Raw genomic sequence first — 13,444 nt, 5'->3', positions numbered from 1 at the left:
GCATGCTCAACAGCTTGTTGATGTTTTGTTGCCAATGTTTATCAACATTAGCATTGTTACTAGAAGTGAATCAACAAACAGGCAAAACCAGGTAGTCCAGCAAGAAAAGCAGGCGAGACACACTTATCCACCAATGGACAGAATTTTAGTATTAATATGAAATTTTAAAATCAGATCACAAAATAATGATAAGCACTTAAGTCTCTGCTAATTCAAAGACTTCATAAGATAAATGCCATCACACAAAGACACTCATTAAAAACATGATTCGAATGCTTGAGAGAAAGGAACCTCAGGGAGAACCATGTACAGGAGCCAATATATTCGGACAGAGGTTGGGGGGGGTTTGAACAATATGAGAGGGAACCAGAGGGGGAATTTTCAGGGGCGGAAATGACCCCTGGAACCAATAGGCTTTTAACCCCCAGTGCATTCCTCTTTACAGCTATTTGATAAATTGTGTGAAATTGGTAATCGTAATATAAAATGTGTTAAAAAGGTCAATAATCTAAAAGAAGGTGAAGTTAAAAAGTTGAGGGTGCATTGTAATAATAAAAAAAAATTTGAATTATTGAAACCAGATAAGGGGATGGTATTGTGATCATGAATACCCTCGACTTCAACAGTAAAATGACAGAAGTTTTGATAGGTAAGACATATGTTAAATCTTCATTAAATTAATTAAATGGTGTCTATAAGAAGGTAAAAGTTTATTTGGAAGATTTGTTTATTGAAGGGAGTATTTCTATCGATGAATACAATTACTTGAATGTGTCCAATCCAAGAACCCCTTTAAAATTTTTGGACTGCCTAAAATCCATAAGAGTCTTTCACAGCCACCCATGTGACCTATAGTAGATGCAAGAGGGTCACTAATGCACCCTTTGGCTAAATTCCTTGATGTTAGGTTAAAGAATTTTGTAATGAATGAACCTAAACTTTGTAGGGATTCATGGGACTTTCGCAATAGAATTAATTTAATGGGATACAATGATCAAGGTGTTTTTATCACAACTGATGTTAAAGATCTATACACGGTGATACCCCATCGTCTAGGTATTGAATGGTTTTGTGAATACCTATTCGAGAAAGGGTTATCACAGAGCCTTATTAATACCTATGAACACTTGATGGAATTAGTATTAACTAATTACTTTATTTTGTTTGAAAATAAATATTTTTGCAGGTAGAAAGGGTGGTGATGGGATCAGCTTGTGGGGGGCGGTATACAAACATAGTTATGTTGCAATGGGAGAAAAAATATTTATATAGTTCTCCATTTTTTAGATATCGTCAGAGATATATTCATTTCTTGGATGACATTTTTTTTTATTGGAATGGGCCTGAGGGTGTAATTGATGACTTTTTGGAATATATTAATCAAACCACTTCCTTCCTATGCTTCATATACTCTCTTAATAAGGAAGAAATCTCATATTTGGATGTTAAGCTTATTAAGGATACTACTAATAAAGCCTTTTCATCTCAAATACATAGAAAGGAGACATATTCTAACAGTTTTCTGCACTTTGAGAGTGCACACCCATATAGGGCAATTTGTTAGAGCAGTCTGAATGGTGAGTCTGTTTGAAGTTTGTCTAGATGAGTGTGAAGTGTTGAAGGGAATCTTCACCAAAAGAGGTTACCCAATAGGATTAGTAAATTAATTTATGGTTGAGGTTATCAATAAACATAAATGATGCATTTTCTCCCCCTCCTAACAGGACCCCAGTCTACCATTAGTATGGATGTTAGTATAGCTAATACTACATTACAAAGTAATGCATGCCCTAATGAAGGTTTGGGGGTGGGCACTAAGCATTTTCAGTGTGCATTCATTACAAATTTTAATAAAAATAGTAGTCAGATTGCTAAAAATTGGACTATTCTTTCGAGTGATAAAGATATAAAGGACTATGTGGGAGGAAAACCAAATATAGTGTATTGGAAAGGTAATAATTTGAAAGGTATATTAGAATCTAGTGAGAGAGGTCAACAACAGGGGGTGATGAGAAAATGTGGAGCTTGTGCTTAATGCCCCTATATGTTAGAAGGAAATTGTGTTAAGATTAACAAAATGGAGGTTGAATTGAATAAAAAATGCTTTTGTTATACAGAGAGGGTTATATATTGTGTATTATGCTCAGATTGCCCCTGTTTTTACATAGGCAAAAACCAAAAGAAAATTCAAAAATAGGATGTACGAACATCTTAGGGACATAAAATAAAAAAAAGAAATGAATGCTTTGGCCAAGCATTGTATGGAAAGACCTAGCCATTCTTCTAAATTTATTATATTGGATGCCTTTGACCTGGATGCAAGAGGGGGGCTGTGGACACTTCTTTTAGAAAAAAAGGAACGGTTATGGTAGTTACGTTTAAATGCAGCACAATGGCCTGGTCTAAATAATCTCTATTTCTTGTCTTTTAAAATTAAAAACATTTGATAGATGGTGTGTGTGTGTGTGTGTGTGTGTGTGTGTGTGTGTGTGTGTGTGTGTGTGTGTGTGTACACACACATGCATCCCTTTGGTATAATAGCTTTTTGGGCAGAAGTTTCATCTATATTAGTAGTTTGTGTATATATATATTAGTAGTTTGTGTATATGTATTTCTAAAAATAAGTGTGTTTTAGGAATTTTTAGATTTAAATTATTAATATTGTTTGACCATATATTTAATTTGGTTTAATAGACCTTAGGTAAAGTATTGTGTTTCTGAACATTTAGTAATGTTCCTTTAGTTAAATTATTTTGGATTAGCCACCTTGGTTGTGATGGGTTCCTATCAGTTCGTCGAAACTTCAGCAGTTCGAGCACCATATGTTCGAACTGTGAAGTTTGAAAACTGATTATCGTGAAGTCATGGAACAGCGAATTCTTTCCCAGGGAAAGAATTTGGTGGGCCGTTTCTGTGGCTTCGCTAGTTTCAGCACTGTGGTGGAAAGTTACAGGTCGGGTTCAGGTAAGTGTGCGATTGTGCGGACATTAGGGTTAGGGAGAGGGTTAGGTGAATTAGGGTTAGGGCGAAGGTGAGGTGGGTGTGCGATAGTGACAGACTTTAAAATTAGGGTGGGATAGGTGAGTTAGGTTTAGGACGCGGGTCAGGTGAGTGTGCGAGAGTGATGGACCTTAGGGTTAGGGTTTGGGTTAAGGTAAGTGGATAGATAATAGTGTATGTACAGTTTAGTGTAGGGTTAGATGTAGGATTTTAAGTGTATGTGTGTGGATTGCTGTTTTTTTGGTGTGCTTGTGTTGTGTGTGTGTTTCTTGGAACAGCAATTTTTTTCCCTGGGAAAAAAAAATCGCTGTTCTAAGTCTTCGATGATTTTCCACTTCGAGGTTAGAAGTTCGAACATATGGTGTTCGATCTTCTGCCGTTTTGTCAAAGTGATATAGACCCGTTGTGATAGGGTGAGTTGGGGGGTATCATTTTAAAATGTTTTTAAGCATTGTCTTTGTGTAATGGTATTTATCTGATAAAGTCTCTGAATTAGCAGAGATGAAAGCGCTTATCATTATTTTGTGGTCTGATTTTAAAATTTTATATTAATATTAAAATACTATCCATTAGTGGATTAATGTGTCTCGCCTGCTTTTTTTGATGGACTACCTGGTTTAACATTAGCATTGTTCACATTTCGATTATTCAGTCTAGTATACTATATCCATATATATTTATATCTATATATATATAAATTGGACACTTGACTCACAAAAATATTTTAACCCATTTTCCCCACCTCCATCTGTTCTATTCCTTAAGTTTTCACCTTTTGTTCTACCTTCTGCTTGCTTCTATGTTCCCATTTCCAACCATTAATTTATTCAAGAATAAATGAGAACACTTGTATAATGGCTATTTAAGGCTCCCATATTTCTTCTTCCTGCAGTTTTAAGCACATGATTGTGTCAAGTGTCTTGGAGGTAGATACACTAGGAAAGTTCACTGGGTTTCCTTTGTCTAATCCTGCACCACACCTCGGTAATACATGGTGTCACCTCAGTCTCTACTGCATCCATGTACCCTGTGCCACACCTCAGTAATACATGGTGTCACCTCAGTCTCTACTGCAGCCATGTACCCTGAGCCACACCTAGGTAATACATGGTGTCACCTCAGTCTCTACTGCAGCCATGTACCCTGCGCCACACCTTGGTCATACATGGTGTCACCTCAGTCTCTATTGCAGCCATGTACCCTGCGCCACACCTCGGTAATACATGGTGTCACCTCAGTCTCTACTGCAGCCATGTACCCTGCGCCACACCTTGGTCATACATGGTGTCACCTCAGTCTCTATTGCAGCCATGTACCCTGCACAACACCTTGGTCATAAATGGTGTCATCTCAGTCTCTACTGCAGCCATGTACCCTGTGCCACACCTTGGTCATACATGGTGTCACCTCAGTCTCTATTGCAGCCATGAGTCGGATATTTTATAAGCTCACTGCACTCATTTCCCCTGCTCTTAATTGAGCTTTGGGCCTCATCATGCAGACAGGATATACAGTGGTAGGCTGGCCACAAGCCACTAACTCAGCTGATTTGTTTCTGAATCCTAAGGATAATCTACAAAATAATAGAGAGCTTCGAATTTTCCCTTATGTCCTTGTAAAACAATATAAAATCTGTTGCACACTCTTGCTCTCCTTTGGTTTTATTTTCTGAGTATCTTAATTTAAAGTATTGTTTCAGCTAATTATTTGTAGTTACTCTGTGAACTGGGATTACAGTTGTTATGTATGTGTATTGGGTTCAATAACGTACCTTGTCAAGATGATAAAAGGAAGAGGTGTATGCACTGAGTCATTTACAGTAACAAGCTTCACTGAAGACTGCCATTCATGTCTGATCACTAGTCACTATTCCTTTATCCACAATGCTCTTAATTATATGCTAATGTCTATATGTAACTGCACTGATATGGAAAATTAGCAGAGCTTTAAAGTGCATTTTCCCTGTCCTTAAAGACAGTTTGATCTTAGAACTAGCTTACATGAATAAGGAGGATGTGGGTTGTGTAGGTGCTTTGTGTTTTGTTCATTTTGGATAGGAACAATCATATCCTTCTGATAATACTGCAGCACATTTTACACACATGCACATTGGCCTTAAGTAGTCATGCGGAAAGTCCTGTTACAGGGCACATTCATCTATCATATACCCCACCTCTTAATACTCAAAACATATTTTTTTGGCTAAAAAAAAATAAAATAATTGTAACTTTACAAAAAAAATAGCACAAATAATTCTGGTAATTTACACATCTGATTACCTAAACTATCCTCAAACTACACTTGTCTACACAACTTTCATGAAACAGCCTCACACATGCCCCATCCTGTTGCCTGGATCCATCTGTCATTATCTGGATCCCTTCAGATTCTCATATTGCTCATCTGATCCACGGTAGGTCTCTTCTGTGTTAGTCAGTTTAGTATATTTACTATTGTTTGAGTTTTGTAACCAGCACTGATCACTACACATTGCCATCTTACCCCCCCCCCCCCCCAACAGCCCATCAGCTCAGTTCATTCTGTGCACTTCTGGATCTTTGATAACACTTTCTGTCTCTGAACCACTGACCCATATGTAACTGTGTCCATTTCCTGGAATATTTAATAGCTCTTTAGAAGAACTCATAGGAGGTTACTAGGCTAATGGCCACGGGGCCCTTACAAGCCTAGCCATGCTATACTCTTGTTTCCTTATAGACCAAGAAATATAGTCTATATTTGTATGCAAATCTGTGATCAGTATCAATTGCCCCTATTAAGGAGGGACACAGGTGAAATTCATGGGTAAATTTACTGTTTCCCATCCAATTGTCCAAGTTACGCTTAAATAGGGTCCTAGAGGAGCTCCTTTTACCATGAATTGGTAGTTTATTCCAGGTAGTGGCAACCTCTGACACATACATCTGTCTCTCCAGCAAGTCCTATTTATGTCACAAGCCAGGTTAAGGTGAATCTTGTCTCATTTGACTTGTGGATGTGTAGCATTTCATTAAGGCAGGGTCCAAGACTACTCTGTAGGTCAATATTGTCCATATTGCTAAAGTAGTGATATTCATTTTTTTACAATGAAAATTATGCTGCCAAACAATTTCCATGCATCACCATAGGTGTGCTACATAGAAACAGGTCAAACTAGACTTAAAATGAGTAGCCTTGCAGAAAGCCATACTACTTTCACTGATAAACATTAACATCTTTGCATTTTGTGGGAGAATTCCCTCACCCACCACTTCTCTACTATGGAGGAATGTGAGACCCCCTACAGCTCCTTGCCAAATATAATCAGTCCTGAAGTCATGGTATCATGGAGAAAGGGACATATTCCCCCACAGTAACCAACCTCAGTGACAGGTTCAGGATCTGAAAAAGATGTCAAGCATTCAGCTAAACTATAAGTAATCAAAGACGTTGGGCTTAGTTGTAGTTTTGCAACTACGCCTGTGATAAAAGCAGGAGCTACAGGCTACAGTTTTGTATGCGGATGTGCCACAACAGTGGCAAGCACTAATTCAGTTTTACTGACATTGTCGAAAATAATTTCTAGAATCTCTTTCACCAAGACTTCAGCCACACCACTCAGCACTAAAGCTGGGATATGTCATTTCTGCGATTTCCACATAAAATTTCCACAATTCATTTATCACCCCAGAGCTATAACAGACAGGGTCCTAATGAATAAGAGAACCTAACTGTTTGGCTAGTAAATTAGTATTGTACAATAAAGACTCATTACTATTCAGCCTGACCAGCAAGCATCTTATAAATTAAACATATACCAATAGAGAAAAGGCCAGACACTGAAGCACCATTGAGCAGCCAGACTTTCTATTGACATATGCTGAGGGACAGAGCAAAATATGAGAAAAGTCAGGCATGTTCCTTCAAAAGTAAAGAAACAGAAACATACCTGATTTTCCTTGCATTTTTACACTGTTCCTTGAAAAATTTATTTTTTATTGTTTATTTTATTATCTGTTAAAAAAAAAAACAGCAACAGAAATTTTCTTTCCTCTGTTGCTTCTCAGGCATTGTATAAAAGCAATAATCTACAACTTTGTGTGGGGTTATATCAGGATTTACCTACAGTTGCCTTTGTTTAATCACATGGGCTTCACCCTCATGATCAAACCACATCACCCATGGGTAAATCACGGGCTTTGCCCTTGTGATCAAACCACATCACCCATGGGTAAATCACGGGCTTTGCCTTCGTGATCAAACCACACTACCTATGGATAAATCACGGACTTTGCCCTAGTGATCAAACACCACCACCCATGGGTAAATCACAGGCTTTGCCCTCATGATCAAACTGCACTACCTGTGGGTAAATCACGGGCTTCAGCCTTGTGATCAAACCACACCACCCATGGGTAAAATAACAGGGTTCGCCCTCATGATCAAACCATACGTCCCATGGGTAAATCACAGGCTTTGCCCTCATGATCAAACCACACCACCCATGGGTAAATCATGGCCTTCGTCCTGATGATCAAACCACATCACCCATGGGTAAATCACGGGCTTCGCCCTCATGATCAAACCACACCACCTATGGGTAAATTTTGATAGAACCACACACAGTCCTGGATTATTGCTATAATATAAACAGGGGGTGGGGGGGATAGCTACATCAAATAGACTTTTTTTATAATATTGACAAATGAAAACGGTAATGTTCAATCCTAAGTTAAGTTCACACAAACATTCTGTATAATTTTTGGATGCAGAGCTTGTAGTATTTGTCCTATCAAAGAAGCTTGGTTTATGAGACAATGAGATTAGGATGGCAGTCTAAGGGCACTCATGTAAGAAAGACACATGTCCTTTAATGGTTAACGTGCCACCAACACAGATAGTTTTCCGGTACACAGCAGTATCCTGCATACCTTGGCATGGGGATTGAGAGTGGGGTATGGAAGAACTGCACCTGTAGAAAACTTTAAATAAATGTGTGCAGATGTCATTTGGTGCAATTTTCATTTAAAACAGCATTCATAATCTGATCCTCTGCAGTGGGAGCTCTTAATATTTTTGTTTACCATTGATGACGAGCTTCGGTTAAAGCACTGCAAGAAACATGGTTTTGCTTCACCTGGTTTGAGATGGACTTGTGCCTAGTAAAAATGATGTTATACTTAACCAGAATGCAATTTTGATAAGATGTTTGAAAGCAGAATATCAGCAAACTTGCTATTTGGTCCATATAAAAAAGTAGCTTCAGCAAAACAGTGTTTCAGTTTTCATTTTTTTCAGTAAGGGATTATTTTGTATGATTTCATTATCATTTTGTGGACACCTGACTCAAAACACCAACAGTTTCATTCTGCAGATCAATGTGGTTTGAATTGATTAAAGAAAGCAGTCTTGATGACACAGGAAAAGCAAGCAGCTGTTTTCAGATCATACTGTTTAAAGCAATCATTAGTGTCAGGGGGCGTAAGTGTCAAGGACAAAAATGCATTATGCAAATGTGCTGACACTACAGCTACAGTGATGCTAGGCTCAATAAATATTCTATTCTTCTGATGTGGTAAATCGATGGGGTGAAGAGTAAAATATGTTATTTTTCCAAGAATACTTGCAGAACACCAATAAATCAGATGTATTTAAAATCTGTTTGTCAAGCAGGGTTAGGTGCTGACTACACTGGCAGATTTTGATGGTGATGAATCATTTCATTTTGTCAGACTCAGCTGGGAAAGATCGTCAATGAAGCCAAATGCTTGTGTAAAGTCAGAGGCTGTTGCTTTAATTGGCTTATCTGAAATTGTGAGTTATTATCATAGAGTGGCTATTAATGTTCTTCCTGTTACATCACATACAAAAACATGCTTCTGGAATTCAAGAGCTTTAAAAACTGATACTTGTTTATGTACAGGTATGACTGGTGTTTAAAATGGCAGCCATAAAAGGCACAGCTCTAGCAGTGTATTCTTGGCTTGGATGACTTTCAAAGTTGTTTTCTTACTCAAAGCTGAAACTCATCAGATTAACCTCTTCAAAAGTAATCTTAGGAGTGCAATGAACATCTTGTGTTTTTAGTATATATATATATATATACATATATATATATATATATATATATATATATATATATATATATTTTTTTTTTTATTTAAACAGTCAGATTTCTTATACGTGTTTACACTACTTAGCACAAGGTTAAGGCAATCTTCAGAACACTATCTTTTATTCTCTGTAGCATGAGAAACATTTTGACAATATTTTAAATCTGTCTCGTCTGTCACATGTTGCAAATAGCATGCAGTCTGTTGTATTCCCAAAAATAAATTTTTAGTATTTTGAGAAAAAAATAAATATAACTGCAATGTTGCTGTTCAGTGTGTGTGTGTGTGTGTGTGTGTGTGTGTGTTTTGCACAGCTTAGTAATACTCAAGGCCCTGATTCCCAGCCTCCTGCTCCAAAGAAGCCTGACATATTCTACAAAGTCCCTGAATCCCAGCAGTTTTTGTATGAAAAACCCTTTGTCTGACTCTGCTGTCATCTCTTTAGAAGCTGACTAGCCATCTACATTGCTGTCATCTTCTAAGCTTCTACTTTCAGACAAGTACAGTTGTGAGATGGACCGTTATAGGGTGGGGGTGTATACTTCAGCCACTTTACCCTTCAGGGCCATTAACTACCAGACCCATATAATTAAGGATGTGCTGGCTCTTCTGTCTCTCTCAGGCTGCTCTGAAGAAGTCCAGTTTATTTTGAGTGGACGAAAGCGCTAAACCTTTATATATATTATTTGTTTGTGGATCTACTGGTGTTTCTTCTTGGCCGCCTATTGCCCTAGCTAAGACTGTACATTTTTATTTGGTATTTTGATTTAGCTGATTCTGAGGCAAAGCCTTTTCCCATTTCTTTGTTGAACATTGCTTCCCAGGTGGCTCATCACTCTATAAAGGGCAGTTATTTTGCTACTGATGCCTGTTTGAGGGCAGCTGCATCAGCCTCTGTGATGAGGATGTACTGTTAGTTGTGCTTACAGGCCCTTCCTGATGGCATCAAATCAAAGCTCCTGGAGTCTCCGTTAGATAATGAGAAGCTCTTTGGCTGTGCTGTGGCCGAGATGTTTAAGATCTTACAAGACAAGGCTAATGTCAAGCAGGATCCAAACAGATCCTTCTTTCTGCTGTTCATTGGTACCAGATAAATTATCCCTCTAAATCTTCCTTTGTCTGAAGGCAGCCAAGACAGCCTTCTAGGGGTAAAAGGTCTTCCTAGAAGGCTTTTTCTGATAAACCTTTTTAGGGCTCTAAAAGTCAACAGCTTTCTTTCCCTGACAAATCTGATTCTATCTGACATTCAGACACTTGTTTGGACAGGTTCTTCTTTACCTCAAGATATTGCTGTCCTTTCCTGTTTGTCAACAGATAACCACAGACTCTTGGATAATTTCCATTACTCAAAATGGTTATTTTATGGTGTGATAGTCCCATCCTCCATTTTCAGGTCTTCCCCAACTTCCGCCTTTCCAGCACAATCATTTTCCTCTGATTCTTCAGGATTTTTTATTTCAGGGAACCATTCAAACTGTTCCCCTCTCTCAACAAGGCACATGGTTTTATTTCCATATGTTTCAGATTCCTGGGAAGCAGGAGTGTTGGAGGGCCATTCTATATCTTCCTTTCATTCCTCATCAGTTTTCTAACAGCTCCTTCCTTCAAGATACAGGCTTCCTGTTGTCTCTGGATTTGAGGGATGGTTATTTGCACATTCCTATTCACCCTCTCTTCCAGAAATGTTTATATTTTTTCTGTGGCATCCTCACATTATCAATTATCTGCTTTGTCTTTTGGTCTTTCTACAACCCCGAGGTTCTTTATCAAATGACTGGCCCCAGTGATGGCAGGCTTCAGGAAATTCAGATTTTTCCCTTATTCAGATGAGCTCTTGATTCAAACTCCTCCCATGCATCATCTTCTTCTGGATCTTGAATTTACAATGCTTCTTTTGCAAAGTGTAGGGTTCGCCTTGAACCATAATATGTCTGTGATGACTTCTCAGGATCAAGATTCAGACTGTTCTAATGATGGCTCTGCTTCCTCCTTCCAAGGTTCTGTTCTTGACAAATTATTTTCTGTCTCTTCTTCCTATTTCACTGCTTCTGGCAAGGTTATTCTTTCAAGCTCTGGTATTCATGGCATCCACCATTCCTATGGTTCCTTTTCTCTGACTGCACATTGGAAGTTTCAGTAGTACCTCAAAACTATTTGGCTTCAGCATTGCTGTCCTCTGGATTTTCCCATTCCTCTATTGCCTTGTCAAGATGGAGTTCCACTGGTGGATTCATCAAATCTCTCTGACTTCTGGCCTGCCTTTTCAGGTTCCTATTCCCATTCAGGATCTGTACACAGATGCTTTGGATCGGGGTGGGGAGCTTCCTCCAACAATGTCAGGGTCCAGGGGGTTTAGTCTCCTCCACAACTGGTAGATCATATCAACATCAAGGGGATGAGAGCTGTGATTCTGGCTCTCCGTGCTCTCCACTCCCTTTGGATCCCCAGACCTCTAAGAATTTTTTGCAGACAATACCACAGTCATGTCGTATATCAAGAAACAAGGGTCACAAAGTTCTACCTTCTTTGGAGGCTGTCTGTCCAGGCTTGGGATTTTGCAATCTACCATCATTTGATTCTTCAGGTGGTTTACATACCTTCAAAGCACAATCTAGTGCCAGACACTCTAAGTAGGTCCAGGGCAAACCCTTATGAATGGGTACTTCACAGGGAGGTATTCCTGGATATTGTTAATCAGTGGGATACTCCTCAAGTAGATATCTTTGCCTCCCCTCTTAGCAGACAATGTCCCAGTTTCTTTTCTGAAATATCAAGTCCTGTGGCTTAGAAAATGGAAGCCATGTCTTTTTCTTGGAAGGGGATGCAACTGTATGCCTATTTCCCTCTTCCTCTACTACCAAAGGTCCTGCACAAGATCATATGGACAGGCCCAAAATCTTTTTGGCTTAGACAGCATTGGTTCTCCCTTCTATTACATTTGGCCAGGAGCAGTCATTAGAAGTTACCTCACCTGACGGATATTCTAGTTTCTTGAGCTGCTCTTACATAACTGTCTTCTACCTTAATTTGCTGTTCTGTGTGCTTTTAAGTGTTCAAGTGCTCTTATATGATTTTTCATAAACCTGCTTTTGTCATTTTTAACTTATCTGCATTTACTTAAACTGTATTTGCCTTAATATTGCTACACACTCAAGCGTGCTAGCTTGTACTGCATTTAAAGTGATTTGCTACTGTCATTAGCTCATTCTTTCTACTACAGAGAAAACTTTTTGAGAAAGCCAACCCACTTAACTCAAAAAAAAAAAAACACACATATATATATATATATATATATATATATATAAATTACAAGCTTGTTTTCTGCCTTTCCTGTAAGTAGTCTAATCCAGATACAGATTTGCTGTATCCAGGACTGTTTGTAAGCTTCTGTGCCCCAAGCTTTTCTGTGTTGGAGGGAAGCCTTCTAGCTTATCAGTGGGAGTGGCAAGCACTAGGTAGCCTATCAACCACAAGAGTGGTTTCAGGCCCAGAAATTTTAGTTTATTGGCCATTTGAGCAGTTTTTCAATCTCTTTCAACTTTCTGGTTTAAAAGCCTGCATTTGTGCTTGCTTCCCACCTTCCCTGTAACTAGTTTAGTCCAGATGCAGATTTGTTGTATCCAGGAATGTTTGTAAGCTTCTGTGCCCCCAAGCCTTTCTGTGTTGGAGGGAAGCCTTCTAGCTTATCAGTGGGAGTGGTAAGCACTAGGTAGCCTATCTACAACAAGATCCAGATACAGATTCTTAGTTTTCGCACTTGAATTTGCTTATCCATGCTCAGCACTTGTTCAGAACTTGTAAGCACTAAATAAACTACAAATTACTACAGCACTCGCCCTTCCTCATTACCTAGAGGAAAACAGTTTTGGTACTTACTTTCCTCACTTGCTTAGAGAAAAACAGCTCTTGTACTCACTTTCCTCACTTGTCTAGAGGAAAATATTTTTTTATTCAGGCATGTCCAAGGGTCAGCTCCCAGTGTTCTCTCCTGTCTATCTGATGAATCTGGGCATCTTGGGGCAATGTAGCAATTGCCTCATGTACACAAACAACCCTCTCCTCCTACCACCCAACACTGCAACATGTGAGAGATGAACTTATCTAGCCAAACTGGAGGTAAAGCTCTCTCCAACCAAGACTGAACTTGATAGTCAAGAGGAGAAGGAAAACACTTGCACCACACCACACTTATCACATAGTCCCACTAAACCTACACCACCAAAATCCACACATAAAAACACAATAACATTTGCGAAGGCTCTCAATAATAATCTGCTCAAGCAACATAGACCTCCAAAGCAGAAATGCAAGCAACCTCCCACCACCAACACAACCCAAATGACACATAGCCA

The sequence above is a fragment of the Protopterus annectens genome, chromosome 14.part0 (genome assembly GCF_019279795.1).
Source record: "Protopterus annectens isolate FY-2018-M chromosome 14.part0, PAN1.0, whole genome shotgun sequence".
NCBI lineage: Eukaryota > Metazoa > Chordata > Ceratodontiformes > Protopteridae > Protopterus > Protopterus annectens.
This window is presented reverse-complemented; position numbering follows the sequence as displayed.